The sequence below is a fragment of the Hevea brasiliensis genome, unplaced genomic scaffold (assembly GCF_030052815.1).
Source record: "Hevea brasiliensis isolate MT/VB/25A 57/8 unplaced genomic scaffold, ASM3005281v1 Scaf127, whole genome shotgun sequence".
Classification (NCBI taxonomy): Eukaryota; Viridiplantae; Streptophyta; class Magnoliopsida; order Malpighiales; family Euphorbiaceae; genus Hevea; species Hevea brasiliensis.
In genome coordinates, this window is record NW_026614616.1 from 12,022 (window position 1) to 35,820 (window position 23,799).

General features: G+C 37.0%; 1 non-coding gene across 1 annotated transcript; it reads right to left on the minus strand.

Annotated features, from left to right (window-relative positions):
• Nucleotides 1-23,466: 23,466 nt before the first annotated feature.
• Nucleotides 23,467-23,573, minus strand: LOC131176481 (small nucleolar RNA R71). Its single transcript, XR_009146532.1, has one exon. It is a non-coding gene; the product is annotated as a small nucleolar RNA R71 (small nucleolar RNA).
• Nucleotides 23,574-23,799: the final 226 nt, after the last annotated feature.

The following is a 23,799-nucleotide window of genomic DNA, read 5'->3' on the forward strand; positions in this document are numbered from 1 at the left end:
ATACTGCATCATGACTCTTCTATGTCCTCCGAAGTCCCATCACAAAATCCATCATTATTCTCTCCCATTTATATTCTTTTACTGGTAGTGGATGTAACAACCCAGCAGGTACTTGATGCTTTGCCTTCACTTGCTGACAAGTTAGGCATTTGGTGTAACACCCCTATGTTCGGTAGTGCGTTCTACTATTCCAGTGACCAGTGTTGTCTAGACAGCTAGGATGCCTAGAACTACACTTAGATATGAATGAGGAGACATAAAATAATGAAATACAAGAAAAGAAAATAAAAGAAAAAATAAAGGAAAAATAATAGCAATGAAATGTAACCAAGTTAAATGAGCCGAGAACCCTAGCGATGGGTGACCGCACTGGGAAGTCGCGGCGTGGACCGTTGACTAGCCCTGGACCGCGGGGAACCCTGGAAAATATTTTTTAGGACTTAAATAAATGTCTATTGAAGTATAAATAGCATTAGAAATATCAAAGAAAAGTTAATTAATTAGTACAAAGAAAAAGTGAGAAATCGAAAAACGGACAAAACTCGGTGTTACCGAAAAATCGGGGATACAACCCGAACAAGGCATTGTGGTCATTTGACACCCCGAGTTGTCTTTTGACCTAAATGTCCATTAAAAATACATGATATTATATTTAGAAAATGTCATGAAAAATTAAATTGGTGGTACCTAATTCAATTAGCAAAAATTAGGAGCTTGATGTGGGAATATGGAAAGTTTAACATTTATTTATTATTAAACTATGTTAGTGGACCATTATATAGCATATTATATCATAAGTGGACAGAAATATCCACTAACAATCTGCAATTCATCTTCTTCACTTGAAAAGTTCAATTAGCCAAATGGAAGCTCTCAAAACCTCTCCCATGGTCGCCCACCTTTAAGCCATTAAAACTCCATGATCACCTTTAAGCCATTAAAACTCCATGATCAAGCCATCTTTTCCCACACTTGTCTTCATTAAAGTTTATCCTCACCTTGCAAGGAAGAGTTTGATAGCAATTTTAAGAAGTTTTGGTGATGTTTTGAAGAGTTTCCTAAGTGGTAAGTTTGTGTTTTTTATTATTGCTTCATTAAAGTTTGTAAGGATGTTACGGGTACTTGAATTATGGAGAGATTTTTGAGGTTTGATGTTTAAAGGGAGATGTTTATTTTTGGCAGCCATGGAAACTCCTTAAAGGCAGTTTATTTTTGCTTGTAAATGGTAGATTAAAAGATTGATTAAGTGTTTATGTGTGTAGGAATTAATTTGGGTGATGTATACTAAGTATATGTGAATGTGTACTTCAATTTGGAAGCTTGGAAATTAATGGAGAGAGGTGTATGAATCAGCAGCTTGAATGGTGAACCATAAAAATGTTATTTCATGTTTGGTTTATGGAATATTAATGTTGAATTGTGGTACTTGTTATGGCAGCTTGTGTATATATATGAAGGTGTGAGGTTGGACATGTAAATGAGCTAGGTTAGGTGATTGAATTGTTTGTAATTTGAGTTTGAAAAATTCTGTACTATATGGTGCATATTGAGTGTGGTTATAAGCTGCCAAAGTGACCAAAAATATGCTGTGAAATGTGTTTAGATTATGGTACAAACCAGAATTGGCATGAACGTGTAGTTTGGTAAGTGTTAAAAGTGTATTTGGTATGTAATGAAGAGTGTTGCTATAAGGCAGTGTGTATATTGGCCTAGAACCTTAAGTGTGTGGCTCCAATTGGTATGAGACCAATTGGAGGTGAAACTAGGCACAAAAAGTGTCGACTTTCATGAAGGAAGCTTATCAAAATTCAGCTTGTAAGGTAACTTGAAAAATGACCAAATCCGGATTAGTGCATTTAAGGCCTGAAAATTGGCCATTTGGGCAGCAGTTAGTATTTTGGCCATAACTCACACAAAACAAGTCCAATTGACCTGAAATTTTGACCATGAATAGATAAGACATATATCTACAACTCTTATGAAGACACCAAAGCCCAGAAATGACCATAAGCAAGACAAATGGCTTACAAAAGTTCTGGTCCAAAAACTGGCCGAACCTAAAATGATCTAAAATGACCTAAAGTGACCAATTTTGGTACATTCTGACTAGCAATAGTAAAATGACCATAACTTGGTCTAGTAAACTCAGAATAATCTGAAATTTTTCCCCGCATGCAATAAGACATAGATCTACAATTTTGTAGTTTTGACCAAAACCCGAAAATCGAGGGAACTAGGTCATCCGGCTAGGTAAAATTAGTATACCGGGATCCGACAAATTGCAATAAAACGCAATATACATGAAAATGAATTTGGTAACATGTACCAATACTAAAAGGCTACAAATGTGACATATTGGTAACATTGAAACCTAATTCACCTAGAATGCATCGAGGGTCAACATTTTAGGTTGACTAAGGAAATAATAGAATTCAATGAATTAATTATTAAGCATTATCATTAAAGACCATTTAAATGAGTACTGAAACACATCAAATTTTGTTTCTCAGTTAGTAAAGACTCAGGGAAAAGGAAAGGAAACACTGAGTCAGAGCTAAGAGACAGTTATCAGAGGTTTGTGCACAACTAGTTTTTAAGTAATTTTGTTCTGAATATTTCACATGATTAAATGACATATTTTTCTTATGTATTATGTTTAACAAGTATTGGATTTAATTCAATGATTATTGAAATTGTTATAGTATGTATGAATTTAGCTTTGTGAAATGGTATTTCCACAAGTATTAAGCATTATTGTGAATTGAATAAATTATGTTTTAGAAAATTGTGATAGAACATGTTTTGAATTGTGATGGGCAATTTGCATAAAAAAAAATGCAAATTTATGAATTGAATTGTGATGGTATGAGCATAAAAATTATTGGATATTGGAATTGACTTTGAATCAAATTGTATTGTGATTTATGCTCACTAAAAGGATTGTGATATTATTTTATATCTCACTATAGATGCTTGACTAGGTTATTACCCGTCTCTCTCATTTGTTGAGAAGACAATGGAGTTAGTTGTGTTTTGATTACCATGGTAGGTGCACAGGCTTAGATTCTCCTCTTATTAGAGGTTAGAAATGTAAATTTGAGATTTCATTTATCTGAATAGTTATGTAATATTAATTTTGAGTCTTGTAAACAATGAAATGTTTCTTTTATGAGGAGATTGATTTGATTATTGAGATTTGAATTATGAGTTCAAATGAAGTTAATGAAGTTGTATTTGAGAAAACATATTGGAAGTGTTTTTCCTTTTCAGGTTTGAAAAATTGTTTTCTCAAAACACAGTCGGCACTTTGCCGAAATTTTGAAAAAATTTTTATAACACCATATTTTAATCGATTATTTAAATTTCACGAAAATTGTTTTAAAATCCCTTGTAGTATATCTAATGGGTTATCGGTAGGCAAAGTACGGTAATTCATTAGGTGTACTACGGGATCATGTTACATCTTACGGGGGATTAGGGTGTGACATTTGGATACAAACTCTACCATATCTCTTTTCATACCCATCCACCAATAATGCTCCTTTAACCCTCTATACATTTTTGTGCCACTAGGGTGCATGGCAAAAGGAGACTCATGTGCTCCCTTCAAAATGATCTTCCTTAATTCAACATCATTAGGAACACACATTCTGCCCTGGTGTAGCAGTAGACCATAATCTCTGATTGAGAATTCTGGTTTCTTGCCCTGCCGGACTTCTTCCAATAGCTTCTAATACTTCTGATCATTCTGAGCAGCCATTCTGATCTGATCAATCAATACTAGCTGTACATGCCATGCAACTGCTGTCTGCCCATCATCATTAATCTCTAAGCTGACATCTAATGATCTCAACTCATGAACCATAGACAAAGGAGTAACCTGTAGACTTGCCATAGTCTTGCGACTTAAGGCATCAACCATAACATTAGCTTCCCTTGGCTGATAGTCTATCAAATAATCATAGTCTTTTATCAACTCTAACCATCTCCTCTGTCTCAAATTCAACCTCTTCTGAGTGCCCAAATACTTCAAACTCTTATGATCTGTGTAGATGTAACACTTTTCCTCATACAAATAGTGTCTCCAGATCTTAAGAGCAAACACAATAGCTACAAGCTCCAAATCATGTGTGGATAATTCCTCTCATGCAGTTTTAGCTGGCGTGATGCATAGGCAATGACATTTTGATCTTGCATCAATACACAGCTTAACCCATTATGAGAAGCATCACTATAAACTGTGTATTCTTTACCAGGAGTAGGTAAAGTCAAGACTGGAACTTCAGTCAAACATTTCTTCAATTCATTAAAACTCTGTTGGCATTTATCTGTCCACTAAAATTTCACATCTTTTCTAAGCAGCTTGGTCAATGGAGATGCCAACATGGAGAATCCCTTCAAAAATCTACGTTAGTATCCAGCTAAACCCAGAAAACTATGAATTTTTGTGACATTTTTGGGTGGCATCTAATTAAGGACAGCTTCAATCTTACTTGGATCTACCTTGATGCCCTCTTCTAATACTACATGCCCCAAGAAAGATATTTCCTTCAGCCAAAATTCACACTTCGACAATTTGGCATATAGCTGTTTCTCCCTCAAAGTCTGTAGTACAATCTGCAGATGTCTATCATGCTCTTCTGCACTCCTCGAATAGACCAATATATCATCAATGAATACCACAACAAACTGGTCGAGGTATGGTCTGAAGATAGTGTTCATCAGATCCATAAAAGCAGTCGGAGCATTAGTTAACCCGAATGGCATGACCAAGAACTCATAATGGCCATAGCGGGTTCTAAAGGCAGTTTTAGGAATACTCTGCTCTTGTACTTTCAGCTGATAATAACCTGATCTCAGGTCAATTTTGGAGAACACAGCTGCACCCCTCAACTGATCAAACAAGTCATCAATGCGGGGCAATGGATATATGTTCTTTATTGTCACCTTATTCAACTGTCGATAATCAATACACAAGCAGAGAGTGCCATCCTTCTTCTTAACAAACAACACTGGCACTCCCCAAAGTGACACACTAGGGCGGATAAAGCCCTTGTCAAGACTCTTGCAATCGCACTTTCAACTCTTTCAGTCTGCAGTGCCATTCTATATAGCGTTATAGAGATTGGGTCCACACTGCATAACATCAATTTTAAAGCGCACCTCTCTTTCGAGGTAATCCCGTAATTCATCAGAAACACATCCTGAAAGTCACATACTGATAGGGATGTCCCTCGTCTTTGGGCTCCCCACTTGGGTGTCTATCACATGTGCCAAGTATGCTTCACACCCCTTTCTGATCATCCTTCTGGCTAGTGCAGCCGAAATGATGTTTGATGGCAGTAAATGCCTCTCCCTATATATTACCACATCACCGAACAGAGGGAGACCAAAAGTGACTGTCTTCAGTCTACAGTCAATCATGGCGTGATGCTTGGCTAACCAATCCATGCCCAAGATAATATCATAATCTCTGAAGGGCATTTCAATCAAATCTGACAAAAAACATGTCCTTGGATCACCAAAGGACAGTCCCTATAAATTCTATTGACCCGGACCTCTTGTCATAACGGACTAGTTACTAGCACTTCAAAACCCATTTGCACACATGGAATAGCAAGTAAACTGACTATGCTAGCACTAACATATGAATGGGTTGAACCCGGATCAAACAACACAAATACATCCTGATCAGAGATAGATAATGTACCAGTTTCCACATCGGAAGTCTCATCCTCTTCTCACTGTCTCATCGTGTAGACTCTGGCTGAAGCACTTCCTTGTGCTGACCAACAAACCGTGCACTCGATGCACAGGCGTGCCTCTGCCTCTTCCTCTACCAACTGATTGTGAACCTCTGGGAGCAGGACTCTGAATAGATCCCTCGACAGTAGTAGGAGCTGGACCATATCTCGAAGCACTAGTGCTGTCTTTAGCTATATGTGTCACATCCCGACTTAGCGGGCCCCAGCTCAAGCCCCTCTCTGGGTGGCCATCTTGCCGGCGTACCCCCCTAGAGGCCGGCGGTGCAACTCACAAGGTACTGTCTGCTCTGGTGGAGTTCAATCCCTTCGCCCTGCAGAGCTAGGATTCGAACCCTTATCACCTCACGGGTTTGCTTCGCCTCTTACCAATTGAGCTGCATAGTTGTAACATCCTCCCGGTAGCAATTCCGCACAGTCTACTATTCCGGTGACCGGTGTCAGTTCGGACAGCTAGAACGTCCGGAAAAATATTCAAATCAAAGTGAGGGACCATAATTAACTCAAATATTAATGAGAAAAATTTAGTAAAAATTTTAGAAATAAAATACAGTTAAGTCAAAAGAGCCGGTGCCCAAGCGATGGGTAACCAGAGGTAAGTTGCGGTTCTCACAACGAGGAGCCCTAGACCCGGGGGAAAAATCATAAAATAATTTTTGGGACTCCAGAGAAGGGTTATTGAGGTTCCTATGGCATTAGAATGCCAAGAAAATATTTAGAAAAATTTTTCAATCGGTACAGCCAATTTTGACCCGTTAAGCCAAACAGAGGGCATTTTGGTCATTTCGCTTTCCGAGGTAATTTTTGGCTGACTTGTCCAGTTGAGTAAATAATTAATATAACATAAAATATGAATAAACATTACTAGAAATCAAATTGAAAATGATTAGTGAGGAAAGGAAAGAAAATGAAGAAAAAGCTCAATTATGACATCTTGATGATGTCATTTACAAATTGTGACCAATCACAAATAAGCTACCATTTGACTAAACTATTAAAAGACATAAATGAAGACCAAAATAACACAAATTACAGCAGCCATTCTTCTTCTTCTTCTTCCCCAAAACGTGACTCTTCCCATCTCCCTCCATTGATGAGCTTGGCAAGCTCATGAAACCCTAAACTCCCACCATATTTCCTTGAGTTCCCAACACTAAATTTTACCCTAGAACCTTGCTTAATATTTTGGGAGCTAAAAGAGGAGAAGAAATTGAAGTTTTGGGTTGGCTTGGATTTAAGCTACAAGAGGTTAGTGCACTATATATCAAAAACTCTTTAATTTCATGCATAGGAACTTGAATTTAGTAAGAATTTGTAAATTAAGTGGATGAAATTTATGTATATGTACTCCATAAATTTCGGCTGCCCTAGGGAGAAATAGGATTGAGTGTTTTTGAATGGACTTGGAATGAATTAGAAATCATGAATAAAGTATATAAACATAAGGAAATGAGTTAGTTAGTCAACTAGGGTAACTTGTACAAAATCTTGAATTTGAGCTAGGGTTTTGGGAGTAAAGTGTGGACTTGGATTATGAATTTATTAGAGAACATTTTAATGGTCAATTAGTGACCATTTTAGGTAGATTTACCAAAAAATGGACTGAAAAATGAGATTGCAAAGTGAGGTTGCAAACTGCCCTAGGACAGCAGCATAGGGACTGAAAATTCAGTCCCTTTGCACTGCCATAACTTGGGCTGTGCTAGTCCAATTGGTGTTTGGCTAATTGGACATGAAACTAGGCTTATAATGGCACATTTTTGCTGAAGAAACCATGCCCAAAAGACCAAAGCAAGAGGACCAAAACTTAGCCCCAATCCGGATACCCTGAAACTGCCTCTGCAGAATTGACCAAATGAACAGTAACTGTTCATTTGGCCATAACTCACTGTAGATTTGGTCAATTGGCATGAAATTTTTACAGCAACAAGTTAAGACATAGACAAACAACTTTCATGAAGGAACCTACCCCAAATTATGGCCAGAACCTATTCATCCAAGTGACTCAAGTTACTGTTCATGCACTGTAGATATGGTAAATTTCTGCAGAATGCATATCCGGACAACTTGGGTTTTTGAGCCATATCTGGAGCTACAAAACTCCAAATGGAGTGATTCAAAAAAGGAAATTCAACTAGACAAAATAAGGAACAACTTTCATGTTTTACATTTCTTCAAATTCCAACAGTAACAGTGTCCAATGGAACAGTGAAGTTGACTCACCAAAACTAAAAAAATCTGCTCCTTTGGTTTAATGCTTGGAAATGGTATTAACACTTAATGCCAACAAGTTTTAAACACCAAATGTGGTATGTTGGGAGTGCCAAAGTCAATGTACATATTTTCTATCCAAAAGTCAACATTTTTGTTGACCAATGAGGTGAATAGTGACACCAAAACCACAAATTGGCAATTTTGCCAAAATGACCTAAGCTTTGAGAAAGTGACCAAAACTAAGAAGTTTTAAATACAAAATGTGGTATGTTAGGAGTATTAAAACCAATGTACCTATTGTTTATGCAAAAGTCAACATTTTAGTTGACTAATGAAATGAATAGTGACATGAAAACTTGAAATTCAAAAATTGTGAAACTTAAAAATGCAAAATGCCCTAGTAGGCCTAATGTGATTGGTTTGGATAGTTTGGCATTCCAATAGGGTATTGTTTAGCGATCTATAAACGAAAGGCTTTATGCCTGTATTCATGGCTTTATGCCCGTATCCATGGCTTTTATGCCCGTATTCATGGCTTTTATGCCAATTATGTGATATCATGGCTTTTTAGCCATACTGATTGCATACGTGGTTGACGTTCTACGTCCCATGGTATGACGGCCTGAGGCACCGCGTTGTCCAGTGCCAACGACCCGTTATCCAGTCCAGTCGTTCAGTATATGTTACTTGGGCATGGAAAAGTATAAGCAGAATCGAATCGATTGTTAAAGAAAATACGAAAATCAAATATTAGGAATGATTACGATAGAATACAAAGAAACTCAAGATCAGGAAGAAAATAAATAAACAAAATGCATGAAGAAGTTAATATCATAAAATGTAATTAGCCCTCGACTAAACACTAAGTTGGTAATTGTTCAGTTCTTATGAACACAATGGCTAAGAAATTATGATTTTTATATTGCATATTATTTCTTTCTATTTTACTATTTGCACCACTAAGCTTTATGCTTAGCGTCGCTTTGCAACGCGTGAGGTAATCAAGATTGGACAGAGGGCCCGTAGACCACGCATTCGGTAAGCGGTTCCATTACGCATAGTGTCCTGTCACATCACTGTCTGCAGTGCATTGGTAGGACGCTAGATGTCATTTTGGTATTTTGTAATTGATTTTATTTTCTCATATGTATTTGAAACTTATGTAATGTATTTTGATATTCATGTAAATAATGAAAAGTGTGGTTGTAAATGGAAAAGTGAATGTTTATATATGAATTATGCATGGTATCATATGAGATGGATGAATGAGAACTGAGATTGAACATTGTTGAGAATTTGATAAATGGAGTTGAGATGATGGAAAATGAATATAGGAAGTGTTTTTCACAGGTTCCGAAGAACTGTTTTCTCCATTTTTAGCCGGTATTCTGCCTGATTTTCTTTAAAATTTCTGGAACCTCAAAGAAATAATAATTTCGATAAATGGCTTAAAATGAATTATATTTCACAAGTTATATTAAAAAGGAAGAATAAAAATGAATTCAGATAAAATAGAGTGCTCGGCACACTGAGTGGCATAACTTGCTCGGCTACACTGTAGCTGGGTAAGGGGTGTCACATTTAGTGGTATCAGAGCACGGTTTAGGCGTTTCTGAGCCTAGATTGAGTCCATACCATGCATTGCATTTGTAAGAGTCGAGGTGACACTAACGCAGATCTGTTTATCTTTGTTAAATAGGATATGGACCCTTCATCGCAGAGGGCAGTGGAAGAAGAAGTAGTAAGTCATATCCCGACTGGGAGTGATATTGGAAATCGGGGAGATCCTGCTCCACCAGTGCAAGAGGTGCCTGTATGTCACACCCTACCCCTCTGTAAGGCATAACATGCTCCCGTAGTATACCTAATGAATTACCAACTCCGTCTACTGATAACCCATTAAATACACTACAAGGGATTTTAAAAACTTTTCTTACTTCTTTTACAGTGGTGAGCACTATTTACAGGTGTTAAAAACTTTGGTGAATTGAAATGAAACAACTAACTCATTTGATTTATTTGGAATTTACGTAAAAATTTTGTGAGTGCCATTTGTATTTTGGATAAACAGTTCTTGAAAACTCAGAAAAGCATACTTCAATATATTTCCAAATCCCAACTCCAACATATTTTTCAACACAACATATTTAGCAATTCAAATCCACAGAAATTTTTCAAAGGTTGAGATAAGGAAATATAGTACAATTTATACGAGCCAAAACAACTCATAATTATTTTACAAGTCAAATGTACAATTTGGATTTACAAGCGCTCAAAACCAACAACAAAATATACATACGGTGAATATACATTCTGAGACAAATTGCAAAATATTGGTATACTCGTTATACCGTGTAATCCTATTTGGATGTACTAGCAGCCTAGTCTGCTGCCCTGTCTATCTATCTACCTGCGACAGCACTAAAAAGCTATCGCTGAGACAATGTCTCAGTGGTGCACAACATTAACCAAATACAATTTAAATCACAATTCATAAATCATATCATTAGTGGATACTTAAAATCATAGTTAAATTCAAGACAATAATTGTCAACAAGAATTTAAACTCCATTTGTCAATATCACAATAATTTTCCATAAGTCGATCATGTTTGAGTTCAAAAGACAATATATGTCAATGAGAGTTTAAACTGTTTCACAATCTCACAATACATAATAACACAATTCGATCAAATAATCAAGAATACAAAGGTTGCCAGTCAATATCACAATTTAAGTCATGACACAATTTTCCACACATGCCGTGTTGTACACCACGACAAGACATACTCACCCCAATAATCGAAATCAATGAGGAGGAAGCTAGCTATCTAATGAGTACTCATCCATACTCACCTCGGGGGAAGTCAAAGAGGAGGAACATAATCATACTCACCCCATCGATAAGTCAAAGAGGAGGAATCATCACACTCACCCCATTAATGGAGGAGGAACATAGTATCGTTGTCATGCCAATTGTGAGTCAAAATAATTCCAAACATTTTATTCAAATGATCCGTAAGAATCCAATAAATTTCCAAAGTTATAATTTCATTCACAAAATGGCAACACAATTGTAATTCACTTCAATTTCCACAAAACCATTTACGATGCTTTTCAATCAATAAGTATCCATCAAATACCATTCAAACAATTTTTCACGATTTCAAACCATTCACAATGTCTTTCAATCAATAAGTGTCCACCAAACACATTTCCACAATTTAAAACAATGATATGCAAATAGTCAATATTTATTTCCATTGAAAATAATTCAAAAGAAAGCTTGTTGTGCACAAACACAATTTAAAACAATAATATACAAATATTCAATATTTATTTCAATTGAAAAATTCAAAAGCAATAGCCGTTGTGCACAAACACAATTTAAAATAATAATGTATAATAGTCATAATTCATTTCAATTGAAAAATTCAAAAGAAATAGTCGTTGTGCACAAACACAATTTAAAACAATAATATACAAATAGTCAATATTTATTTCAATTGAAAATTCAAGAGAAATAGTTGTTGTGCACAAACACAATTTAAAACAATAATATATAAATAGTCAATATTTATTTCAATTGAAAATTCAAGAGAAATAGTTGTTGTGCACAAACCTCTGATATTTATCTCCTGGTTTTGACTCAGTATTTCTTTCCCTTTTGCTGAGTCCTTGTTAACTGAGAAACACAATTTGAAGTGTTTCAGTGCTAATTTAATTTGCCTCTAACGATGGTGTTTAGTAAATAATGCATTGAACTCAATTATTCACTTAATCACCTAATATACCGACCCTCGTTGCGTTTTAGGTAAATTAGGTTTTAGTGTCGTTAATATGTCACATTCGATAGGGTTTTAGGTTTGGTACGTTTTGCCAAACTCGTTTCCTTGTTTAGTGCATTTTAATGCAACTTCTTTGGATTTCGGATCTGGTTTGACCTAACCGACGATCTAGTTCCCTCGGTTTTTGGTCTCGGTCGAAACTACAAACTTGTAGATCTAGGTCTTATTGCACGCGGTGCAAAATTTCAGGTCAATCCGAGTTAAGTAGACCAAGTTATGGTCATTACACTATTGCTGGTCAAATGGTATCAATTTAGGTCAATTTTTGGTCAATTTGGTCAACTCTGGTTCGGCCAGTTTTTGGACCCGAACTTGTGCAAGCTTTTTGACTTGCTTATGGTCATTTCTGGGCTTTGGTGTCTTCATAAGACTTGTAGGTATGGGTCTTAACTATTCATGGTTAAAATTTCAGGTCAATTGGACCTGTTTTGAGTGAGTTATGGCCTAAATACTCACTGCTGCCCAAATGGTCAGTTTTAGGTCTCAAGTGTACCTAATCCGAATTGGTCATTTTTCACATCAACTTGCAAGCAGAATTTTGGTATGGTTTCTCAATGAAAGTTGGCACATTTTGTGCCTAGTTTCACCTCAAATTGGTCTCATACCAATTGAGGTTACACATTTCAGGTTATGGGCTAAAATGTACACTGCCCTCAATATGCATTTCACACCCCACTTCAAACACACATATACCTTGCAATTTGGTTCACTTCCCTACTAATCTGTTTTGGTACATTAACCACAGTATAATCTACTTTACATTAACATTATTTTGGGCAGATTACCATTACCCTCAACACACCAAATATAATTCACATTTACAATATCTCAATACCATTACATACACACCTAAACACCACTAATTCTCACATACACTTTACACAATAATTTCATACACATATCCTTCATTCCTTAATGCCACAATTCTGCCAACACTCCCATGAATATACACATTTATTCAAGTGTCCCCAAGGCTGCCCAAAAATGGCTATCTCAATAACTATTTAAACTTCAAAATTTCCTTCACAAAACCAACACCCATAACATGCACACAAAACTTAACAAAGCTATCTTCAAAATTATGAACTTACCTTATGCTTGGAGTTTGTTAAACCTTGCTTAAACTTCTCAAATTTAGTATCAAACTCTTCCTTGTGATGAGTAGACAAAGTTTCATGAAGGAACTTAAGAGATTGGAGTTGAAAATGGAGAGTTAAGAGAGCTTGCATGAGAAATGGCCATGGTTTTTCCTCTCACCTTCATTCACGGCAATGTTGAGATCACTTTGAGGAAGATGAAGTTCAGCTGATTTAGTGGAGTTACAGCTGCCCTATTATATGTTTATTTTATGCATTAGTGGTCCACTCACAATTTTAATCATATTTTAAGCTAAACTTTCATTTAATCCCACATTAAACCCTTGATTTTAGCTATTTACTTTAGGTACCACCAAATTAATTTTTTATTTCATTTTCTAAGTGTAATATTATTTATTTTTAATGGACATTTAGGTCAAAAGACACTTCGGGATGTCAAATGACCATAATGCCCCTGTTCAGGTGGCATTCCCGATTTTTCGGTATTACCGGGTTTTGTCTGTTTTTCGATTTCTCACTTTTCTTTGTACTAATTATTTAATTTTTCTTTGATATTTCTAATGATATTTATTCTTCAACAAGGGTCTATTTATGTCCCAAAAATGTTTTCCAGGGTTCCCCGCAGTCCAGGGCCAGTCAACGGTCCACGCCGTGACTTCCCAGTGCGGTCACCCATCGTTAGGTTTCCCGGCTCGTTTAACTTGATCACATTTCTTTGCAATCATTTTTCCTTTGTTTTTCTTGTACTTTCTTTTCTTTTATTTCATTATTTTATGTCTCCTCACTCTCATTGAAGTGTGGTTCTAGGCATCCTAGCTGTCCGGACAACACTGGTCACTGGAGCAGCAGAACGCACTACCGAACTTAGGGGTGTTACACTGTACAACCCCAACAGGCCTTTTTTGAGCAGATGACTGGATTCTTTCGACAGATGACTGGGGTTGTTCCACCATTGTCTCAGCATAAATCACCTCTAGGAAAAATTAGGAAGTATGGAGCTGTAGATTTCAATGGTCAAAAGGAAGACGATTCTGCAGCAGCTGAGTATTGGTTAGAAAGGACTGAAAGAGTCTCGCAGCTCCATTGCACACGAGCAGAGTTTGGAGTGTGCGGTTTCATTGTTACAAGAAGCGCATATCGGTGGTGGGATGTCGTAACCAAGGTAGTGCCACCAATGACGTAACTTGGGAATTCTTTCTAATAGAGTTCGTAAAGAAATATATTACCTGTGTTCATGAAGAGGAACGAAGAGGAGTGGTGATCGAAAAGAGGAAATTTGGACAGTCTAGTAATAAGAGGCCGAGAGAACAGTTAAGTCAGACATATGATCAAAGTAGGAGATCTAGACCCAAGCCTATACCCAAGAGAGATCAACCAGAAACACTAATAGTGAGTGCACCAGGATTAGCAAGAAAATGTGGCCATTGTAACAAGTGGCATAAAGGTGAATGTAGGGGATTGACTGGAGCCTGTTATAGATGTGGGGCCATAGACCATCGTCTGAAAGATTGTCCTAAGAGGAATATACCACGGACCAGACGGAGTAGTGGAAGGACCAAGTACAACAGTAACACCACTTCCAAATGTCAGCCAAGCCAGAGAGGAGCAAGAAGCCCCAGATGTGAATTTGATGTAAAATATTTCTTTTATGATATGCCTAAGTGTATAATGATAGATTCGAAAAGACTAAATGGTACCATGTATACAAAAGAAGTAGACAGATGGAGTAATAGAAAGGTAAAAGAATTATCTTAGAACCAAAAAACATCCAGTAAATTTCGAGGATGAAATTTTTATAAGAGGGGAAGAGTTGTAACATCCTCCAGAGCAATTCATACCATCTCTCGATGATCGGTGTCGATCACAGAACGTCCGGAAAAATATTCAAATCAAAGTGAGGACCATAATTAACTCAAATATTAATGAGAAAAATTTAGTAAAAATTTTAGAAATAAAATACTGATTAAGTCAAAAGAGCCAGGTGCCCAAGCGATGGGTAACGAGGTAAGTTGCGGTTCTAACGAGGAGCCCTAGACCAGGGAAAAATCATAAAATAATTTTTGGGACTCCAGAGAAGGGTTATTGAGGTTCCTATGGAATTATAATGCCAAGAAAATATTTAGAAAAATTTTTCAATCGGTACAGCCAATTTTGACCCGTTAAGCCAACCGGAGGGCATTTTGGTCATTTAAGCTTTCGAGGTGATTTTTGGCCGACTTGTTTAGTTGAGTAAATAATTAATATAACATAAAATATGAATAAACATTACTAGAAATCAAATTGAAAATGATTAGTGGAGGAAAGGAAAGAAAATGAAGAAAAAGCTCAATTATGACATCTTGATGATGTCATTTACAAATGTGACCAATCACAAATAAGCTACCATTTGACTAAACTATTAAAAGACATAAATGAAGACCAAAATAACACAAATTACAGCAGCCATTCTTCTTCTTCTTCTTCCCCAAAACGTGACTCTTCCCATCTCCCTCCATTGATGAGCTTGGCAAGCTCATGAAACCCTAAACTCCCACCATATTTCCTTGAGTTCCCAACACTAAATTTTACCCTAGAACCTTGCTTAATATTTTGGGAGCTAAAGAGGAGAAGAAATTGAAGTTTTGGGTTGGCTTGGATTTAAGCTACAAGAGGTTAGTGCACTATATATCAAAAACTCTTTAATTTCATGCATAGGAACTTGAATTTAGCAAGAATTTGTAAATTAAGTGGATGAAATTTATGTATATGTACTCCATAAATTTCGGCTGCCCTAGGGAGAAATAGGAATGAGTGTTTAGAATGGACTTGGAATGAATTAGAAATCATGAATAAAGTATATAAACATAAGGAAATGAGTTAGTTAGTCAACTAGGGTAACTTGTACAAAATCTTGAATTTGAGCTAGGGTTTTGGGAGTAAAGTGTGGACTTGGATTATGAATTGATTAGAGAACATTTTAATGGTCAATTAGTGACCATTTTAGGTAGATTGACCAACAAATGGACTGAAAAATGAGATTGCAAAGTGAGGTTGCAAACTGCCCTAGGACAGCAGCATAGGGACTGAAAATTCAGTCCCTTTGCACTGCCATAACTTGGGCTGTGCTAGTCCAATTGGTGTTTGGATAATTGGACATGAAACTAGGCTTATAATGGAACATTTTTGCTTCAGAAACCATGCCCAAAAGACCAAAGCAAGAGGACCAAAACTTGGCCCCAATCCGGATACCCTGAAACTGCCTCCGCAGAATTGACCAAATGAACAGTAACTGTTCATTTGGCCATAACTCACTGTAGATTTGGTCAATTGGCCTGAAATTTTTACAGAAGCAAGTTAAGACATAGACAAACAACTTTCATGAAGGAACCTACCCCAAATTATGGCCAGAACCCATTCAACCAAGTGACTCAAGTTACTGTTCATGCACTGTAGATATGGTAAATTTCTGCAGAATGCGTATCCGGACAACTTGGGTTTTTGAGCCATATCTGGAGCTACAAAACTCCAAATGGAGTGATTCAAAAAAGGAAATTCAACTAGACAAAATAAGGAACAACTTTCATGTTTTACATTTCTTCAAATTCCAACAGTAACAGTGTCCAATGGAACAGTGAAGTTGACTCACCAAAACTAAAAAAATCTGCTCCTTTGGTTTAATGCTTGGAAATGGTATTAACACTTAATGCCAACAAGTTTTAAACACCAAATGTGGTATGTTGGGAGTGCCAAAGTCAATGTACATATTTTCTATCCAAAAGTCAACATTTTTGTTGACCAATGAGGTGAATAGTGACACCAAAACCACAAATTGGCAATTTTGCCAAAATGACCTAAGCTTTGAGAAAGTGACCAAAACTAACAAGTTTTGAATACAAAATGTGGTATGTTGGGAGTATTAAAACCAATGTACCTATTGTTTATGCAAAAGTCAACATTTTAGTTGACTAATGAAATGAATAGTGACATGAAAACTTGAAATTCAAAAATTGTGAAACTTAAAAATGCAAAATGCCCTAGTAGGCCTAATGTGATTGGTTTGGATAGTTTGGCATGCCAATAGGGTATTGTTTAGCAGTACTGCGAAACGAAAGGCTTTATGCCTGTATTCATGGCTTTATGCCCATATCCATGGCTTTTATGCCCGTATTCATGGCTTTTATGCCAATTATGTGATATCATGGCTTTTAGCCATCGACCGCATACGTGGTTGGCGTTGCGTCCCATGGTATGACGGCACGAGGCACCGCGGTGTCGGTGCCAACGACCCGTTATCCAGTCCAGTCGTTCAGTATAGGTTACTTGGGCGTGGAAAAGTATAAGCAGAATCGAACCGATTGTTAAAGAAAATACGAAAATCAAATATTAGGAATGATTACGATAGAATACAAAGAAACTCAAGATCAGGAAGAAAATAAATAAACAAAATGCATGAAGAAGTTAATATCATAAAACGTAATTAGCCCTCGACTAAATACTAAGTTGGTAATTATTCAGTTCTTATGAACACAATGGCTAGGAAATTATGATTTTTATATTGCATATTATTTCTTTCTATTTTACTATTTGCACCACTAAGCTTTATGCTTAGCGCGTCGCTTTTGCAACGCGTAGGTACTGAAGATTGGACAGAGGGCCAGTAGACCACAGATTCGGTAAGGCAGTTCACAGTTCTGCATAGTGTCTGTGTCACCTCACTGTCAGCAGTGCATTGGTAGGACGCTAGATGTCATTTTGGTATTTTGTAATTGATTTTATTTTCTCATATGTATTTGAAACTTATGTAATGTATTTTGATATTCATGTAAATAATGAAAAGTGTGGTTGTAAATGGAAAAGTGAATGTTTATATATGAATTATGCATGGTATCATATGAGATGGATGAATGAGAACTGAGATTGAACATTGTTGAGAATTTGATAAATGGAGTTGAGATGATGGAAAATGAATATAGGAAGTGTTTTTCACAGGTTCCGAAGAACTGTTTTCTCCATTTTTAGCCGGTATTCTGCCGGATTTTCTTTAAAATTTTCGGAACCTCAAAGAAATAATAATTTCGATAAATGGCTTAAAATGAATTATATTTCACAAGTTATATTCAAAAGGAAGAATAAAAATGAATTAAGATAAAATAGAGTGCTCGGCACACTGAGTGGCATAACTTGCTCGGCTACACTGTAGTCGGGTAAGGGGTGTCACATTTAGGCAGCTCAATTGGTAAGAGGCGAAGCAAATCCGTGAGGTGATATGGGTTCGAATCCTAGCTCTGCAGGGCGAAGGGATTGAACTCCACCAAAGCGGACGATCTGGATTTGAGTCGCATCGCGGCCTCTAGAGAATGCAGGCAAGATGGCCACCCATAGAGGGCTTGGTGGGGCCCGCTAAGCGGGGTGTGACAATAAAAAGGCGCTTTTTGTTGTCACACCGGCAGCGGCTCAAGCCTCTGGGTGGCCATCTTGCGGCGTACAGAAGCGGCGATGCGACTCAAATCGTCTTGTCGCTTTGGTGAGTTCAATCACTGCCGCAGATTGAACCCATATCACCTCGCGAGCTGCCGCCTACCAATGCGATCACTCAATTGGTAAGAGGCGAAGCAAACCCGTGAGGTGATATGGGTTCGAATCCTAGCTCTGCGGGCGAAGGATTGAACTCCACCAAAGCGGATCGATTTGAGTCGCATCGCCGGCCTCTAGAGGGGTACGCCGGCAAGATGGCCACCCATAGAGGGGCTTGAGCTGGGGCCCACTAAGCCGGGGTGTGACAATATGGCCCTTGCCTCCACAGTTAAAACAGGCTGCAGTGGCCCAATAGCATTCCCCCCCCCATGAATGTTGCCACAAGTCTCACAGGGGCGGGCAGAATGTGAACCCTTGCTCAACTGCTGACCAGACCTAGGGGGTTTCTATCCAGAAAATCTGCCCCACTAAATCTTCTACCTCGACCCCTGCTGGGTCCACTAAATTTCTTCTTCTTCCCAGAAGTACCAACAGAACTCGGCTCTACTGACTTTTCCCCCTTGTCTTTCTCTGATTTCTTAACTTTCTCTGATTTTTCTTTTATTGGGGTCGCCTCTGATTCAATCCTTTCTAGCTCAAGTGCTTGAGACATAAGTTCTAAAAAATTGCTATGTCTGAATCCCACAACTTGCATTCTCAAACTGGGCTTCAAACCAGTCTCAAATCTCTTGCATCTTGCCTTGCTGGTAGAGAGGAGACTCCCAACATAATGACTTAAGTGGGAGAACTCCCTCTCATACTCTTCCACTATTCTGTTGCCTTGTTTTAGACTCAGAAACTCTTGTAACTTCAGATCCACATATGCGTCTGGGACGTATTTCTGTCTGAATTCTCTGATGAAGTCATCCTGTGTCAAGATCGTGGTTCACCAAGTGTGGGGATAGTCTTCTACCAATCATACGCACCCCCTTGTAGTAGTGACACAGAGTATTCAAACTTCAGTTCATCTTGGTAGTGCAGCTTCTTAAATACTCTGTCCATTCTTTCAAGCCATTGCTCTGCCTCTAAAGGGTCCACTGTACCCTTAAATTCTGTAGCCCCATACTTCAATAACTTATCATGCATGCAGGTGGAGGCGTGGTTGTGCCACAGTGTGCAGGGTGGAGCTTGAGCAGGCATACCCCTAGCCATTTGTTGAAACATCGCAGCCATCTGCTGTGCGAACTGTGTAGGAAACTGCGACATTTGCGGGGCTAGTGCTGCTAACCCACTGACATTCTGTAGAGCTGGGGCTTCCCCTTGTGCCTCAGTTTCAACATATTACTCAACTGAGCGATCCCTTTTTTCCATTTCAGTCTAAAGTTAGGGTATCTCCTGAACAAGTAACACATGGAGATTTCCCTCTGTTAGTTCATATTTATGATGTAATGCACTGTATGTAACAAATATGGACATTGAGCAGTTGTACTTAACAAGGAAAAGACACAAATTCTCAAGTTAAAACATACTTCAAAAATTTGCTCTAATACCACTAAAACATGTCACACCTTACCCCTCTGTAAGGCATAACATGATCCCGTAGAATACCTAATGAACTACCGAACTTCACCTACCGATAACTCATTAAGTACCCTACAAGGGATTTTAAATCAATTTTCTTATTTTTAACAAGTGGTGAGCATTTTCTAATAGGTATTTAAAACATTTAATTAAAATTAAAACTAGTTAATATTTTTTGTCCATTTTATTTTTTTGCAAATTTTATAAAAATTTTGCCAGAGTTCCGTCTGTATTTTGAGAAAACAGTTCTTCAAATACCTGAAAAAAAAGGCACTTCTGATAATTTTTCAACCACTGCTTCAAATTCATGCTCAATCTCAACCAATTTCTCAACACATTTGTTAACATCCAAATTTGAAATCCACTATCCAATGATCATCAAAATACTAGCAATCCATTTCATTCAAATTAAATAAAATAGTTCCATTCATAATTCATTAGGACAAAACAATTTATATACATCCTTACAAAATTTACATTAAGAGAAATTCAACTAAAATTTATTACAAACTTTACACAAGTTTATACAAGCTGCTCAAGACCAATTTTACATGTCCTTACATTTATGTACATTACAATATCAAAATAAATTTCTACAATCAGGGTATAAAATATACCCGATATAACTTCAGGATGAGTCGCTCTATAATCCTCAGTAGCTCACTCTGTTGCTCTTCTAGTCTCTAAATCTGCGACAGCAATAACAGCTATTGCTAAGTACTAGGACTCAGTGGTGCACAACATACTAAAATAATCTTTATGTAGAATTTAAATCACATTTATTCAAAAATTGAACTGAGCATGCGAGTTAAACACAAAACATGAATTATGAGATTTTATTCCAAACAATTTCATTTCGTAGTATCAAACACATTTCATAAAATCCATAGTTAGATCATGCCATTCGAAACAAATATAATCTCAATAGCTAGAGGTTAAGGAGAAGTCACATCACAAGGCTAGCTAGCTCAAATATATGGATATCCATTCAAATCCTCTTCTACTGGCACACCTCAATACTTCTCTAGAGAAGGAATCAAAATTCGAAACTAATTACCCCCACTAGTCATGCTAGTGAGGTGTTCAAATATATGGTCATGACACTGTGGTTTCAAAACTTATCTTAACAATTTGCTAAACATTGCAATTTCAAATATACACAATAACTTTCACAATTTAAATCAAAACATCATAAATAATGTCACAAATAAACTTTCAACAATTCAAAGCAAAAGTAAAATACATATTTCATTCACTTTATCAATGAATTTTAAAGCATAGTGATGTTGTGCACAAACCTCAAGCGAGTCGCCTCTTGGCCTTGACTCGGTTCCTTGGGTTCTTTTCTGGTATTCTTTTCAACTGAAACACACAATTTTACAGTGTTTCAGTACCATAACTTAGCATAAATCCAAAAATAAATTTAACTTCACTTTTACCTAGCTCTAACGTGCTAAACTCGACGTTTGAAATTTTGTGTTTCAGGGTTACTATTCACTGCACTATTCAAGTCAAATTGTTGACTTTCTAAGGCTTAATAGGCATGGGAATTCCAACTTCACCTACATACCACATTTTGGTCACGAAATTTATTGGTTTTGGTTGTTTATTCAAATTCTAAGTGTTTTAAGCAAATTTGATAATTTTTAGTTTTGGTGTCTAATGTTGCACTGTTCCATTGGTCATCTTACTGTTGGAATTTGGCAAAACTTTCTTCATAGAAAATGTTCCCTAATGTCTTAAGTTTATTCTCTTTTTTGAATCACCCCAATTGGAGTTTTTTAGCTCAAGTTATAGTAATTTGAACCATAGCTGCCGGATTAGACTCAACCCAGATTTTCTGGGCAATTTTTGGTGCTGGCAGTTTTAGGTCACCAAATTGGGGTGGCCAAATGACTTTGTTAATGACATAATTTGAGTTTATGTTCTTCATGAGAGTTTTAGATATATATCTCATCTGTCCACTAGTAAAATTTCAGGTCATTTAGACTTGCCTAGCTCAAGTTATGACCAAATAAACAAACACTATTCATTTTGTTAGTTTGTACAGGGCAGACTGTGATTTTCCAAGCTTGGTTAATTTGTTCACTAGGTTATGGTCACTTTTTGGGCATGCTTCCTAAATGAAAATTGTGTCATTTAGTGTCTATTTTCATTCCCAATTGGTCTCATACCAATTGGATATGTAAATTTTCATTTTTGGTCCCTCAAATGTACCTTGGTCATGCTGCCAGTAGCATGACCACACTCAATCCGAATTTGATCTCAACTCCAACACTTCCAACACACTTCATTTGGTCTCCATTGACCATTTCCCACTTCGAACTAGGTCAAAGACATCATTTACAGGTTTCTCACATTTTTGCCTCTAAACCCTAATGTCCAAAACCCTAATTCACACTAATGGTTGCATTTAACCAATTCAATGCTTTTAACTATAATCACTTAACTAATTGAGGTTCATATACTCATTCAAATCCATCAAACCATGCAAATCACACTCCCCATCATGCTGGCCAAAATTTCAGTTTGGTCCTCCTCACATATTTTTATTTCATTTCATTAGTTTCTAAGTTCATTTAAGTAACTAAACATGCATTTAAAGTAGAAAATTGAAAGTTAGCATACTAACCTTAGGTGAAGTCTTTGATCTACACTCTTTGTTCCAATTTCTCCCTTTTTCTTTCCTTTATTCTTCCTTTCTATGGTAATTTAGAAGTTTTCTAGGGTTCAAGGTTTAAGTTTATGGGAAGGATTCAAGTTATTCAAGCTTGAATAACTCATCAATGGTGGACAAACATGGAGGAGGGAGAGACGGATTTCGGCTAGCAAGAAGAAGAAGAAGGAAAAATAATTTTTGTCTCTTTATTTTGGATATTTATCCTTTAGTTGACTTAGTCAAATTATTAAGTAAATAAAAATTATTTATGACCTCATCGGTGATGTCACCATGATGATGTCACTACCTTTTTAACTTTTCTTTTTTTTCTTTTTTTTTTCTATGTATTTTTCTATTAGTTCTTTAATTTAATTCCTGACTCCAAAATTTTTTTTTCTCTGATTTTATTTGACAGTTAGGTCAGGAGTCAGCTCTCGGGGTCAATTGACCAAATTGCCCCTCGTCGATTCAACCCGGTTTGCAAATAATTCAATATTTCCTCCGGCTTACTAACCTAATTATTTGACTGACTTAACAACCTTTTCCCATGATTTTCTCTTTTCCACTGTGTTCGTAAGGGTCCTAAGGGCCACTGCATCACATTTTACTGTTCGAAATTTGAGTTTAAATCGACTTCGCAGTCATTCCCGAGAAGGTCACCCATCGCTGTGACTCTCGGCTCGTTTAACTTCTTATGTTCTGTTTTTCTTATTTGTACTTAACTAATTAACAATTACTAATTATTTGTGTTTATGGCTTCTCTAGTTGTCTTAGGTGTGGTCCTAATCCCTTTAATTGTCCGAACCGACACCGGTCACCGGAACAGTGAAATATACCAGGCTATACAAATAGGGGTGTTACACCCATGCTGCCAACATAAGAAAAGAAATTTATGGGATCATTCAGCATAATGGAGAGAGCTTATATGAGTATTGGGAGCGATTTAAGAAGCTGTGTGCAAGTTGTCCCCATCATCAAATAAGTGAGCAGCTTTTGATTCAGTATTTCTATGAGGGACTTCTACCAATGGACCGCAGTATGATAGATGCTGCTAGTGGAGGAGCTTTGGTTGATAAGACACCAGAAGAGGTAAGGAGGCTGATTGCTAACATGGCAGCAAACTTTCAGCAGTTTGGAAAGAGAATGGATCACACACCAAAGAAGGTTAATGAGGTAAGTACATCTAATCTTGAGAAATAGATTTCT